The sequence below is a fragment of the Musca autumnalis genome, unplaced genomic scaffold, assembly GCF_047663935.1.
Source record: "Musca autumnalis isolate F117 unplaced genomic scaffold, ASM4766393v1 scaffold_1, whole genome shotgun sequence".
Taxonomy (NCBI): domain Eukaryota; kingdom Metazoa; phylum Arthropoda; class Insecta; order Diptera; family Muscidae; genus Musca; species Musca autumnalis.
The window spans coordinates 116,204,228-116,219,031 of NW_027411644.1; the positions used below are offsets into that span (position 1 = coordinate 116,204,228).

The 14,804-nt window shown below is 35.4% G+C and overlaps 1 protein-coding gene across 1 annotated transcript in view; it reads left to right on the forward strand.

Annotated features, from left to right (window-relative positions):
• Naam (Nicotinamide amidase) overlaps positions 1-14,804 on the forward strand; it is a 109,815-nt gene that overhangs the window by 6,611 nt on the left and 88,400 nt on the right. The window lies entirely within an intron of this gene.

Here is a 14,804-nt window from a genome sequence, read left to right on the forward strand (position 1 = left end):
TAAACTACGCAAGAAAGAACGCAATAGAAGCATTTTACAACAATGAAATGTTTTGAAGAGTTGTGTATTACATTTCAGCGAATATTTTTTCCAAAGATAACATTAAGAAAAATTTAACAGTTTTGGAGATACGCTGCGAAATATATGCAAATTATGTAATTTTTAGATATATGTTATAAAATTTGAGGCAATAAATGCAGTTTTTCGAGTTCTTTATTCCTCTAAATATTTTCTTCCTGCTCTTATCTACGAGTTTGGTGCAGTGGTCAAAACAAGATTCGTATTGGTTTCTGAGATACAGCCCCGATTTGCGTTAAAAAGTCGATATTTAACCATGTTTAGATTAGGCCATAAAATCCGAACCCGATCTAAGAATACAAAACCCAAATATGGTTTTTGCCTATTGGTCCTCTACTTTCGATTTCCCGGCCAAGCAACATCGAGCAATTTTCAACGGTGGAAAACATCCCTCAGTAATGTTGGCGCCATTTCCTGAGTATTTCAGCCATGTAAAACTTCTCTACAAGTGGTGTCTTAAGACACGCCGTTCATTGAGCTAATATGAATCGGGGTGCACTCATTGATATGAGAGAAGTCTCCCTTGTCCTTGTATGGGATGTTTGTGGAACAATTATATATATGTATCTGGACAGTTCCACTTGTCCCAAAGGGAAAACCAAGTCACACATTACATAACGACTATAGATCAATTACTGGTTCTATCTTTTTATTTAAGACAATGGAACGTTTACTGAACCTTGCAACTAATACCCTAGACAGACGGCAGCGTTAGTTTGCATTAAGGTATGCATTTAATTTTACCCTGATAGACGACAGTTTCTGCATTAACGAAACAGCTGATTGCTGGAAAACAACTGTTTTGTTGTTGTTTGCAATGCAAATTGTGTCTCAGAGCATATGAATATGCTCTCTCTCCTACATGAATATGGGTTCGCTTTTACGATATTGCCATATTGAAATACCTAAATTCAGTAACGTCCAAGTTCTGATAAAGCCCCCATACCCCGAAATTACGCTCTACAATGAATATGCTCTCTCTATCCTACATGAATATGGATGGGTATGTCTTTTACGGTATTGTCATATTGAAATACCTAGATTCAGTATAAATTCAGTTTGATTCTGTGCATTAAGAATGTGGATAATGGACGAATTAATTTGAATTAAGGCAGTTAAGGCAAATTAACCCTGCGGTCTGCCTATGGTATAAGGCACAATTGGATTCCACATAGATCAGCAAACCTCCTTACAAACTATACAATGGCTGCCTTTCTTGATATATAGGGGGCTTTCAAAAAGGTAAAGCATGAATATACAACTTTGTTTCATATATCATATCAATTAAAGCGGTCTGTGCGTGATCTTTTTTTTTCAATATTTAAATCGAATAAAAGTTATTTTAGTCAAATTCATTCTTTTTGAGAAAAAAATGTTTCCGTTCATTAGTATTTCTTCAAAAAAGATGTGGTTTGTGAGGCAAAAATACTCATTACAAATTGACCTGATGATTATTTTAACAAGGGCATGTCATAGAAAATCAGAATTTATTATTTGACCAAAAAAGTAGATAAATAATTAGTTACTCTCTGGTTACTTCAACTTCTTATTTAACTACCTATTTATCTACTTTTTAGTGGCCAAAAAATAATTACTGATTTCCTATGACAGGCCCTTGTTAAAATAATCAGATAGTAGGTCAATTTGTAATGAGTATTTTTGCTGGGTATTTGAATACTATAAGAAAATAAACTTTATGTTTGTCATTAATCGGCAAAAGTTTACCCATTCTCGCAACAAGAAATCATTTTTGAGAAAAAAACGTCAAAAAGTCATAACCCTAATGTACACAACGGGTGGTAGTTCTCTCACCACTATTTTTGCTTCTGGCAATAAATGATCTGTTTCGACCAGTGTCAATAATGGCACAATTACCAAAGTAGATGCATCGCGAAACAAAATAAAACAAACTCTTTTTGTACAACTAAAATGTCAACATTTGTTGTGTTTTTGTATGAGTATTCAATATACAACAACTAATTTTGGCAGTTCAAATTCGAAAGATGGAAGTGACTTATGCTGATGATGATGTAGTACTGATAAGTGTTTTTTTTTTAGCAATTTTTTACTTTCTCGTACAGCTGTTATAGCCCAGTCAAAATAGACATGCGTATAAGGGGAAATAGCAAAATTCCCACAAAACTGAATTTTGGTGGAGAGCTAGGGTTTGCCATTAGAAGCAACGTCCTAACAGTCCCCATCGATCCCATGTGTGCAAAAAAAGTTATTCGGGGTCAAAAGTCATTTTTGGGGGCATTATTCAGTTTTTTTGATTTTTCTCAAGAATGGTCTGTTTGATTGTTAAAAAGACTTACCATTTTCGAGATTTCGAGATCTAAAGTTCAAATTAAAAATTAGCCGCGTAAGTGCATTATGAGGCGAACCGGTTAAAATAACCACACTATGCGTAAGGTATTTCCATAAGCTTTCAAACAATATCCACTTTTTATCTTTTTTAAATTTGGCCTTTCGGGTCGAATAACCGGTGAAGCGGATCCGCCACCCATGAAAATTACATTTTTCCGTAATAAGCGCAACACACCCTACATTCGGACAAAAATTCAAAATCCTAGTCGTTCCCGTTAGGCTTTCGTTTACACATGTGAGTTAAATGGGCTATTTTTGCATAAAATGACTCTAAAGGCAGCGGCACATACGGTCCGTTGAGCTTCGCGTTACAACAACCACATGAAAACTTCAGGAACAAACTTGGCATCACTTACACTTTTTTTCATGTGGTTGTTGTTATTAACGCGTGACGCGACGCACAACGGACCGTATGTGCCGGGGCCATAACATGGAATAACTCTACTAAACACGCTGCGGGGACAGACCCGGTAACTTCGGTTATTCTAGCCGGTTCGTCTGAATATGTGCATAAAAATTATGTGTTTTTAGAACAGCTGTATCTCAAGAATGGTTCCTTCTAGGAAAACAATTATAAAGACCAGACTTGTACAGAATTTTTCTGTCTACAATATTTGCTGTAGTCACTTTTTGATTAGACCCAAGAAAAAATCGTAAAACCTAAAAATCCCTAAATGTTGACCTTTGGCCCCGAATAACTGTTTTTGCACACTTGGGATTGATGGAGACTTTTAGGACATTGCTTATAATGGCAAACACTAGCTCTCCACCAAAATTCATATTTGTGGGAATTTTTGCTATTTCAAGGTCTATCAAGCTGGACCACGAACATTAGAATTTTCTCTCACAGTTAAATATGTACCTCTGTACCACTTGACAATAAGGCATTTCTGTCCAAATTACCAAGTGTCTAAAAGATGTATTAATGAACCTCCCTGAATTTGATCCTGGATTTCTAAACTTTGTGTATTCTGGTTAAGTATCAAGCTGCGAGAATAGCTTTTAGACTTAGAGATTTTGAGTTTTATATTACAAATGAACATGTGAAGGTCTTGGACTTAACTAATTGTCAACTTGAGTTTGCCCAACAAAAAACTCATTATCAAGTAATGACTTTATTCAGTGAATTTTGGCAGAAGTAACAAATTACAAATCGACAAATCAAACTTATTATTATTATATAGAGGGTATAATTAAATTTGTCCCCATCCACGCACTGAAAGAAAATTACGTTGTATCAGTGAATTTTGTCATTGATTTTGAACCATTGTATTAATGAAGGAGTTTCATTGAGTTTCATAATATAACTTTTATTATTGTTTCACAGTATTAATGTAAAAGTTTCACAGCAATAATAGAATTGTAATATCTAACTACTTTATTGAATTAATAAAGAAGTATCATTGCATAATTGAGGAAATTTCATTGGAGTAATGAAGAAACTCATTTTTGTTATTTAATGGAACTTTGCATTTATTCAATGAAACTCTACGTTGATTCAAAATCAATGAAACATTTTTTAAGAGTAACAACGTGATCAATTTGGTTGTTAGTTTTCGATGGCAGCAACTGTATCTAAAGCTGGTACTGGTAACAACATATATTTCTTCCATTTCGATACTCTCCTATACTCCTATCGGACAAAATGCTTTTATGACCGTTCTACTTTATAAGCTTTAAGCTTTTTTCTAGAAATATTTTAAAGTATTTTATTAGTTAATAAAATACGTTCGTATTAGGTCCTAATCATCGGACATTAGTTTTGTTGTTAATTGGTAGTAAATAGCCAACTCATACACCTTATCGCCACTAGAGTCATAGCACTTCGCACTCCTTTTGGTGGCATGGGCACATGGCGGAGACCGGATTTTGCAGATGTTTGCATGGGGTAAACAAAACCTAGCCATATCTTTGATTTCTTAACTGTGCGAGTATGACTTTCATCTGAAAATTGGGTAAGTTGGTCGGATTGTCGAAGAAAAGAGAATAATATCAGAGCTGAAGCGAAATCGAGAGAGGGAAATTTAAGGAAGAATTAATAATTAATTTTTCTTGATATTTCATTACTAATTTTTAATTTTTTTAAAAATTAATTGGTCAAGAATCTACTAATTTTTAAATTTTTTTCCGATAACATAAAGGAAAAAATGTTATCGTAGTAAAAATGAGTAGCTTCTTGCAGGCTGTGGAATAGGGATATAACTTTTTGCACTTTTTTGCAAATATCAAAAATACCACCACATAGCCGTGTAGAGCATGAAAAACTATTATGAAAAAAGGTGTAATTTTTTCTCTATCGCGAAAAAAGTTTCCGCACCAAATGCATTGAAGTTCAGTAATGCATTTTTTAATTTTAGCTGTTATGACAACATATTTGCTTTTAATTAAAATTTTTATTTTTTTGTAATCTAATTTAAAATCATTATCAAAGCGTTCTGGACCAATTTGTTCTCAAATCGCGCCATTTCGGAGCATTTTATGCATTTTTGACACTATTGCAATTTTTGTTTTTTCTTTATAAACTCGTGAATTTTATGTTTATATTTATTGTACCTATCGGACAAGAGAATATGGTGTCATTTGCAACAAATTCGCGAAAGTTACAGACAGTTTTTAATGACTTTGCCTGTGAGAATTGTATTTTTTCTATGAATATTTATTCAAACAAAGCAAATTTAAAATTATAAGTAGAAAAAATATCAAAAGGGTTTTAGTAATTACAGTCGGCGCGGAAACTTTTTTCACCGAATCGATCTTAGAAACGCGTTTTCATTATTAGGACAAAATTCCCCACGTGGTACTGGTGTTGTATTTGTGTAAAAAATATATACGATTCTCACAGGCAAAGTCAACAAAAACAGCCTGTAACTTTCGCGACTTCGTTGCAAATGACCCCATATTCTTTTGTCCGGTAGGTACAAAAAATATAAACTTAAAATTCACGAGTTTATAAAGAAAAAGCAAAAACTGCAATAGTGTCAAAAATTCATAAAATGCTCCGAAATGGCGCGATTTGAGAACAAATTGGTCCAGAATGCTTTGATAATGATTTTAAATTAGATTACAAAAAAATAAAAATTTTAATTAAAAGCAAATATGTTGTCATAACAGCTAAAATTAAAAAATGCATTACTGAATTTCAATGCATTTGGTGCGGAAACTTTTTTCGCGATAAAGAAAAATTGACGCCGTATTTCATAATAGTTTTTCATGCTCTACACGGCTATGTGGTGGTATTTTTTTGGTTATAGCCCTACTGTGGAACATAGCAAATGTTGTTTAAAATCGCCTACAATGCAAATCATTAAAAAATATATATAAAAAATTGAATAAACGTTTAATTGTTTATGGTTCGCAAAAACTAAGAGTACGTTTTTCACAATTTGCCTGTGTGCTAGGACACATGCGAGTTCAGCTGTGATAATAATGTCCAGCAGACAAAAACTATAGTTGGATATGACAAAAACAATTGTTGTAATTAACAAAAACTATTGTTGGAGTCACAATACTACATACGGAATCTAAGAATATCTTTACAATACATATTTTGCTTTTCGAATATTGTTGGATCAATCATATTTTTCCCCTGCGTGTACGTTTAATCAGGTACTGCATATCGTCACCATAAATGCCAAAAGTCGTAACTAACAAAATAATAATTTTACAGGAGAAGCAAAAAACGTTATAAAATAAAAATTGTTTTTTTGGAATATTAATCTTATGAAGGTTAGTATATGGGATATTACCAATCATATACGAATGGGAGTAAATAATGAAACCAAAACCGCAGAAACGCTTGGTTTTCGAAAACAACATCTGCAATGGTATCCCATTTTCCGAAATGCCTTTTCTTGAAATTTTGCAAGAGCACATATTTTAGTCTTACGTATTAGATTCAATCAAAAATTAATTTTGACTTTTTTGGAGATACGACTTCGGGGATTTATGGTAACCCGCTATTGTTCTAGTTTCTAGTATAAATATTTAGTGGTTTTACATTTTTTTTAGATGGCACACCCTCCACGAATTGGCGTTGGGCAAAAAAAGTGTCCATAAATTAATATTTTCAAAACCATTATCATTCTACCTCATTGTTATGACATTTATCCATCATTTTTATTGAGAAGTGTCATCAAAATTCCAGAAGTAAAAAACCATAAAACTTTGTTATTTTCTTCCTCCCAGACTCAAAACAAACAAAAAATATAGAGTGTCCTGCTGCACGATGATGTTTTCTCTTCATATTTTACGCTTTGTTTTCATTTTTTTGGTCTTTTGTTTGATTTTGATGTGTTGGTCATAAAAAAGGACTGAACTGGACAGCAGGACACTTCATTCATAATCGATGATGCCGAAGAAAAAAAACAAAATCGACTATTTTATGAACGCAATTCACACGTGCTGTGCAGTTCTGTTCTAGTCAATTATTGGGGGTACAAAGAAACAGACAACGACTATATTTTTCGACAAACAAGACTTCCTTCGCTCGTTCATACCCGATATAGGGAAATTTATGACAGCAGATGTCGCTCAACCATTAAATATTCGTAAATCAATCTTTCCAACATTTGCAGGTTTTTATTGCTTTGCCACCATCGGCAAAAAGGACCTCAGCTCGTTTCTTTTGCAACGTTGTCCCTAGTTATGGGAATTCGAACTGAATATCTGCTGAGTTGAACCATCTCATATGCACTTGGCAGCCAACCTTTGTGTATGTGTGCCCGATGTTTTATGAGGTTCCTTTTATTATTGTTGTGTTCTGTTGTTCCCGTTGACAAACAAAAATAAAAAAGAAGAACCAAAAAAAAAAGATTTTTCCAGTTAAGCAGCCAAATTAAGGTAGCATTTTTCTCCAGACATAGCAGTTGTGGCATTATTTATAGGTTCAATAAGAGTTCAATATGAATGTGGTCGTTGTTGTTTATAGCCGTCTTTTGTGTTGTCCTTAGAAACCGGTTTGCTATGGGTGAAAATAAAATGATTTTTTTTTTCAAAAAACGTCCTGTTTTTATTGCTTCTGATATAAAATGTAATCTTTTACAATTTAATTTAATAAAAAAACGTTTATGAGGGGTTGTGCTAAGAATGAATTGTGTAAAGGTTTTGTTGCTTTTTATATGTCTTTTTTAGGGTTGTCATTCGCCTATTTTTGTAATCAGCCTGTTGCGTGTTTCAATAACAAATTTAATTTGTAGAATATAATTTTGGATTTTTAACCAGTCCAAAGTTATCCTACCAAAGAACGCAAAGTGGCAAACTGCAATTGAATTGGTTGAAAATGTGATTAAGGCCTTCAAACTGTCGAAGAAGGTAGGTATCGAAGGATGGGGCTTCCATACATATATCGGCTATATCATCTTTTTATCAAAGGATTTGAAATGTAATACGGGGAGATATGCAAAGCCCAAAAATCAATAAATAAAAATATAATAATGGGGTTTTAGTTTTAAAAGGCGTTTGCACTAGAGCTTTGTCGGGTTAAACATCATATGAGGATTTATTTGACGTTTACGCTATGGAATTGACATTTGAACCAAAAACCCACTGGTTTAATCCGCTTAAGTGTAAACGGGGTATTAAATAATAATGGCAAATGCCGGTTTTATTAATAATAAAAATAAATAAGGGTTGGTATGATAGCTTACATGGCTTGCAGAATTGCGGGCGAGTACGACTTCGTATTGGGAGATAGAAGAGACTCGATCATAACATGAAGGAATGTGGAGGTGTTGGCCCCATTCGCCACACGAGGTTAGCCCTTCAAAGATTCAGGGCCTGTTTCACTATGTCGAAAGAAAATAATTGCGAACGAAAAACACCTAAACTTTGGTTTTCATGGCAATATTGACTTTGTGTTTGCTTTAAAACAAATGCAAAATTTAAAAATTATACACGAGCGGACGGCACCCGCCTGGGAATTTAACAAATTTCAACAACAATTACTCACAGGCAACTGTGGTGATGTTCTTTTCAACTTACAGAACTCGATAAGTCCTTAGTTGATACCTGCTAATAGTAGTTTGCAAATATTTTTGTTCTGATGTTTTTTGGGAAAGCCGAAAAGTGAGTGTGATTCTCATTTATTTGAGAATACTAGACACTTAAAGAGTTCGGTTTTTCGCTAAAAAAGGCATAATTTCAAAAATCTGAAAGCCAATTGATAATTCCCTTCGCCGGGATGAAATCATGATATTGGTAGCGATCAGTAAAATTTTGCAACACTGTCAGTTCGTTTTGAAGAACATTGGGGGTAATACTCCAGACTTAAAAACAATCAATCATACACGAGTTCAGTTGTTTTATCTTACGTTTTCATTTTCGTTCGACATAGTGAAACAGGCTATTAGATGCGTTATCCCATTGTTAACGTTAATAAACAATAATTTAAATTTAAATTACTCATGCCGGCCAACTTACAACACATTGCGATCTTGTGACTGAAATACAATATATAAATATACAATGTTTTTTTTAATTCAGTTTATTTTTAATTTTTCTCATTTGTTCATTTTGTCCATTCATTATATTTTCATACCCTTTAGGTTTGGGACCTTATAAGCATTCGCCTGTTGCAGATAATTAAATTCCTTTAATGATTTATAGCAGTATTATTGCAATTTTCGTACATAGCAGTTCCCCACTGCTATTATTTTGCACGCAACTGTAGCATCAAACACTTTTTTTGGGATAACATTAATATAGCTCCTTTATCAGTGAGTTTTCAAATCTCTGTTTCCGCAAAAACGAAAATGCTGTATCTGTTTTTTCATTGCTGTGAAAATGACCGGCAGAAAACACGATAAAATACGCGATATTTTCAAAAACAATTTTAGGTGATTTTCCGACTTTGGAATTTCTCGTAACTCGGGTTTTAGTAGATGGATTTTCACGGGGAATGATTTGCAAATATTAGACCCGAAAAATATGATTTTTAGAAAAGTATTCGCACAAAATTTCAGGATTTGGATGCAGATTTCTATAAAGCTGTGCAGACTACATTCACAATATACGTATCAAATAACTCAAAATCACAAGTACTACAATCCTATAAATGATTTCTTGATAACCCTGTTTGCGGAACGCAACTAGAAGAATATGTTACAACACACTGTAAATCTGGCTTAAAAATGTCATCGTTTAATGGTAGAAGCAGATCAAATTTTGAAGAGTAATACATTAGTGAGATTATCCTTATTTAGATTGCTTCTACTTTTACGTTGACAGGAAAATCGTGAGAAGAGTGGTTTACTCACAAATCGAGAGAAAACAAAAAAAGACAAATTAGCTTCAACCCATTTTTACCCATTTTTTAACATAAATACCAATAAACCCAATATTTTTTGCCACTCCCAAAAACATTTCATTTTATCCAAAAATATTTAATTTGTATAATATTCAATCACAAGTAGCGTGTTCTAACAGGGTAAACCTTGGCTTCAGCTATGTTAAGTTTTCAAAAATATTGGTGATATACACTTTCATATGGGCAAAATGTGAGTCATCGAAATAACGGTTTTAGACCCCAAGTATGTTTGGACGAAATGTGTTTCAGACAATTTGGAGTTGATTTAGACATGTCCGCCCGTCTGTCTGTCCGTCCGTCTGTCTGGCTGGAGCGCACGATAGCTTTCGAACGGATCAGCAGATTCGGTCCAAAATTTGGCCTTCGTAATATTTTGTTCAAACTTAGTTTAAGTTCGAAGATGGGTTATATCGGTCCACTCCTTCAGGTACCTCCCCCAAAAGTTCGAAAATGTTTGGAAAATTTGTGCACACTATAACTCTTGAAGGGAGTAATCGATTTGGTCCATACTTTGCTCATCATGAAGTTTGTACCAGATTTAGATGAGGCTCAAATATGGACTCAATAGGTCCACTCCTTCGGGTACCTCCCACACAATATTTATTAAAAGTTCAGTTTAAGACCTGCTCTCGAATCGCTTTGGTTTTAGTGGTAACAACTTGTATTCACTGCCCCCAATACAAGTTTTATCAGGGGCAAGTCCATACCTCCTGAGAAAATAGCCTCGAAGGTGCAAGAAACCCCTATGACAACGTGTATAGGGATTGGAGTGTAAGATAACTCTCGAACGGATCTGCTAATTCGGTCCAAAATTTGGCCTTCGTAATATTTTGTCCAAACTTAGTTTAAGTTCGAAAATAAGCCATATCAGCCCACTCCTTTAGGTACCTCCCCCACAAAAGTTCAAAAATGTATGGAGAAATTGTGCGCACGATAACTCTTGAAGGGAGTGACCGATTCGGTCCATACTTTACACATCCACATATATTTACCAGATATAGATCAGGTTCGAATATGGACTATATTAGTCGTATCCTCCACGTTAACAGCTGCTCTCGAATAAATTTGATTTTGTTGAAGCAATTTGCACTCGTTGCCTTAATTACGACGGTAAAAGTTTTTTCATGGGCAAGTCCATATTTCTTGAGAAAACAGCCCGAAAGATGTAAAAAACCCCTAGAGCACGATATCTCTCAAACTGATCAACCGATTTGGTCCAAAATTTGACCTTCGTCATATTTTGTCCAAACTTAGTTTCAGTTTGAAGATGGGCAATACCGGTCCACAACTTCCGGTATGTCCCCCGAATATATCACGAAAATGGTAGGCACGAAATCTCTTGAACGGGGCAACCAATTTGGTCCAAACTTTGGATCTCCTAATATTTTGTCGAAATTTTGTCGAATTTCTAAAATGGCCCAATATGGGAACCTCCCCCACAAAAGTTCAACATTTGTGCAGCTTAGGGGCTGTTCGAAGGTCCTTTGGAAATGTATACTGATGCTGTTCGTTGTGGTCCTTTTTACAGCGACATTATGCTTTCCGAGGACAAGTCCATGCTTCATGGCGTACTGGTCTAAAAGCTATACGATGACCCACTGAAATGACTAGTGGGCGCGATATCTATCGAAAAGATATAACTCCCAAAATAAGATACACTTGCATAAAGGACTATGCCGGTCCGTTCCTTCAAGTACCTCCTCCGCAACACTTTTGAACTTTCATTCTAATCCACATTTTTGTCAGCAAGTTCAAATGTCCAAAAAGGACCACAAAATTCTAAAACGACCCTAAATAGATTAGATTTTTCCGTAGATTAAGGTTTCAATTTATATAGGCTGAGGGTATAACTCTGTCGGCAAAGCCGACTGATACTTTTCTACTTGCTATATCGACACCTCCAAATAATAGTATGCTAAGTCTAAAAAGTGAGTTTTGCAGGAGAAGCTCTCAAAGTTTGGAAATTTTTTTGAACTACAGTACTATGCTAAGTCAATATTTGTTTATAACTTCTGTTCGGATTGACCGATCATTACCAAAATTAGACAGAATTTAAGTTAAAGGACGTTCGACACCTTCAGATAATAGTTTGCTAATTCTGAAAAGCGAGTTTTGCAGGACAAGCTCTAAAAGTTTGGAAATTTCTTTGACCTCCAGTACTATGCTAAGTAAATATTTGTTTATAACTTCTGTTCGGATTGTCCGATCATTACCAAAATTTGACAGAATTTAATTTAAAGGACGTTAAATATAAAAATGTAAAGAACTTGAAAACATGCTAAGTCGACTTAGCATACTATTGTTTGGAGGCGTCGATATGTTACATATGCCCGACAACACCCAACCAAAAATGGTATAGCGATGTGTTACGACCCTGGCATAAACTTCCGACCCGAGTACAAAGGCCACCCGACCAGACCTATTAAAATCAGGATCTGCCAACGGAAGACCTATAAATGAGGCTTTGATGCGATCTGCGATTGCCGCTGTAGGCGTAAGCGCATGGTCCATATTGGTCACCACAGTCATAATTGAAATGGACTGACTCCGGTCATAGATCGAACTAACGGTCAACCGACATATTTGGCTACCATCGATCGTAGAAGTAGGGAGTCGAAGACTATGCACTAGAGAAGAACATATCTGACTCTGCCTACTGCACTGGTCCAAAACCGCCCTCACAATAGTGGGTCGATCGGACGACACAATCCAGACTATCACAGTTGCCGAGGGGTGAGCGTTATCAGACGGACGACTGTACGGACTGTTACGTGGCCGATATCTAATCCGACTGCGGACGACGCTGACATGCCTGTGAAGTTATATTGGACATTATATTGGAAAAATTAATTTTTAGCAAAGGCGCAAACCATTCACAGGGTGACTCAGAGAAAACATATTTAACTAAAATTGGAGAACAAATTGAATCGCAAATTATAATTTATGGTCATAACTATTAAAATAACGGTAAAGTATAAACAATTCTGAACAAAATGAATGAAGGAGGCATAAATACGTGTTTAATATATATCAAAGAGCTGTATTGAAAAAGACACTGAACAGAACAGCCCATTGTGCCAAAACTATAAAAGATGGGCGGACGAAACTTGGCTTAAATTAAAGGCCTCTTGAATAGCTATCAGCCCATATATAGGTTTTATCCGAAATCAATTTCAGAGATCTGCATTTTGCGATCTACCTTGGGCCCACCTATGAAATATATACTGAACATAATAGCCCACTGTTCCAAAACTATAAAAGATGGGCGGACGAAGCTTGGCTTAAATTAAAGGCCTCTTGAATAGCATCAGCCCATATATAGGTTTTATTCGAAATCAATTTCAGAGATCTGCATTTTGCGATTTACCTTGGGCCCACCTATGAAAAAGACACTAAACAGAACAGCCCATTGTGCAAAAACTATAAAAGATGGGCGGACGAAACTTGGCTTAAATTAAAGGCCTCTTGAATAGCTATCAGCCAATATATAGATTTTATCCGAAATCAATTTCAGAGATCTGCGTTTTGCGATTTACCTTAGGGCCCACCTATGAAAAAGACACTAAACAGAACAGCCCATTGTGCAAAAACTATAAAAGGTGGGCGGACGAAACTTGGCTAAAATTAAAGGCCTCTTGAATAGCTATCAGCCCATATATAGGTTTTATTCGAAATCAATTTCAGAGATCTGCATTTTGCGATTTACCTTGGGCCCACCTATGAAAAAGACACTAAACAGAACAGCCCATTGTGCAAAAACTATAAAAGATGGGCGGACGAAACTTGGCTTAAATTAAAGGCCTCTTGAATAGCTATCAGCCCATATATAGGTTTTATTCGAAATCAATTTCAGAGATCTGCATTTTGCGATTTACCTTGGGCCCACCTATGAAAAAGACACTAAACAGAACAGCCCATTGTGCAAAAACTATAAAAGATGGGCGGACGAAACTTGGCTTAAATTAAAGGCCTCTTGAATAGCTATCAGCCAATATATAGATTTTAACCGAAATCAATTTCAGAGATCTGCGTTTTGCGATTTACCTTAGGGCCCACCTATGAAAAAGACACTAAACAGAACAGCCCATTGTGCAAAAACTATAAAAGATGGGCGGACGAAACTTGGCTTAAATTAAAGGCCTCTTGAATAGCTATCAGCCAATATATAGATTTTATCCGAAATCAATTTCAGAGATCTGCGTTTTGCGATTTACCTTAGGGCCCACCTATGAAAAAGACACTAAACAGAACAGCCCATTGTGCAAAAACTATAAAAGGTGGGCGGACGAAACTTGGCTTAAATTAAAGGCCTCTTGAATAGCTATCAGCCCATATATAGGTTTTATCCGAAATCAATTTCAGAGATCTGCATTTTGCGATCTACCTTGGGCCCACCTATGAAATATATACTGAACATAATAGCCCACTGTTCCAAAACTATAAAAGATGGGCGGACGAAGCTTGGCTTAAATTAAAGGCCTCTTGAATAGCATCAGCCCATATATAGGTTTTATTCGAAATCAATTTCAGAGATCTGCATTTTGCGATTTACCTTGGGCCCACCTATGAAAAAGACACTAAACAGAACAGCCCATTGTGCAAAAACTATAAAAGATGGGCGGACGAAACTTGGCTTAAATTAAAGGCCTCTTGAATAGCTATCAGCCAATATATAGATTTTATCCGAAATCAATTTCAGAGATCTGCGTTTTGCGATTTACCTTAGGGCCCACCTATGAAAAAGACACTAAACAGAACAGCCCATTGTGCAAAAACTATAAAAGGTGGGCGGACGAAACTTGGCTTAAATTAAAGGCCTCTTGAATAGCTATCAGCCCATATATAGGTTTTATCCGAAATCAATTTCAGAGATCTGCATTTTGCGATCTACCTTGGGCCCACCTATGAAATATATACTGAACATAATAGCCCACTGTTCCAAAACTATAAAAGATGGGCGGACGAAGCTTGGCTTAAATTAAAGGCCTCTTGAATAGCATCAGCCCATATATAGGTTTTATTCGAAATCAATTTCAGAGATCTGCATTTTGCGATT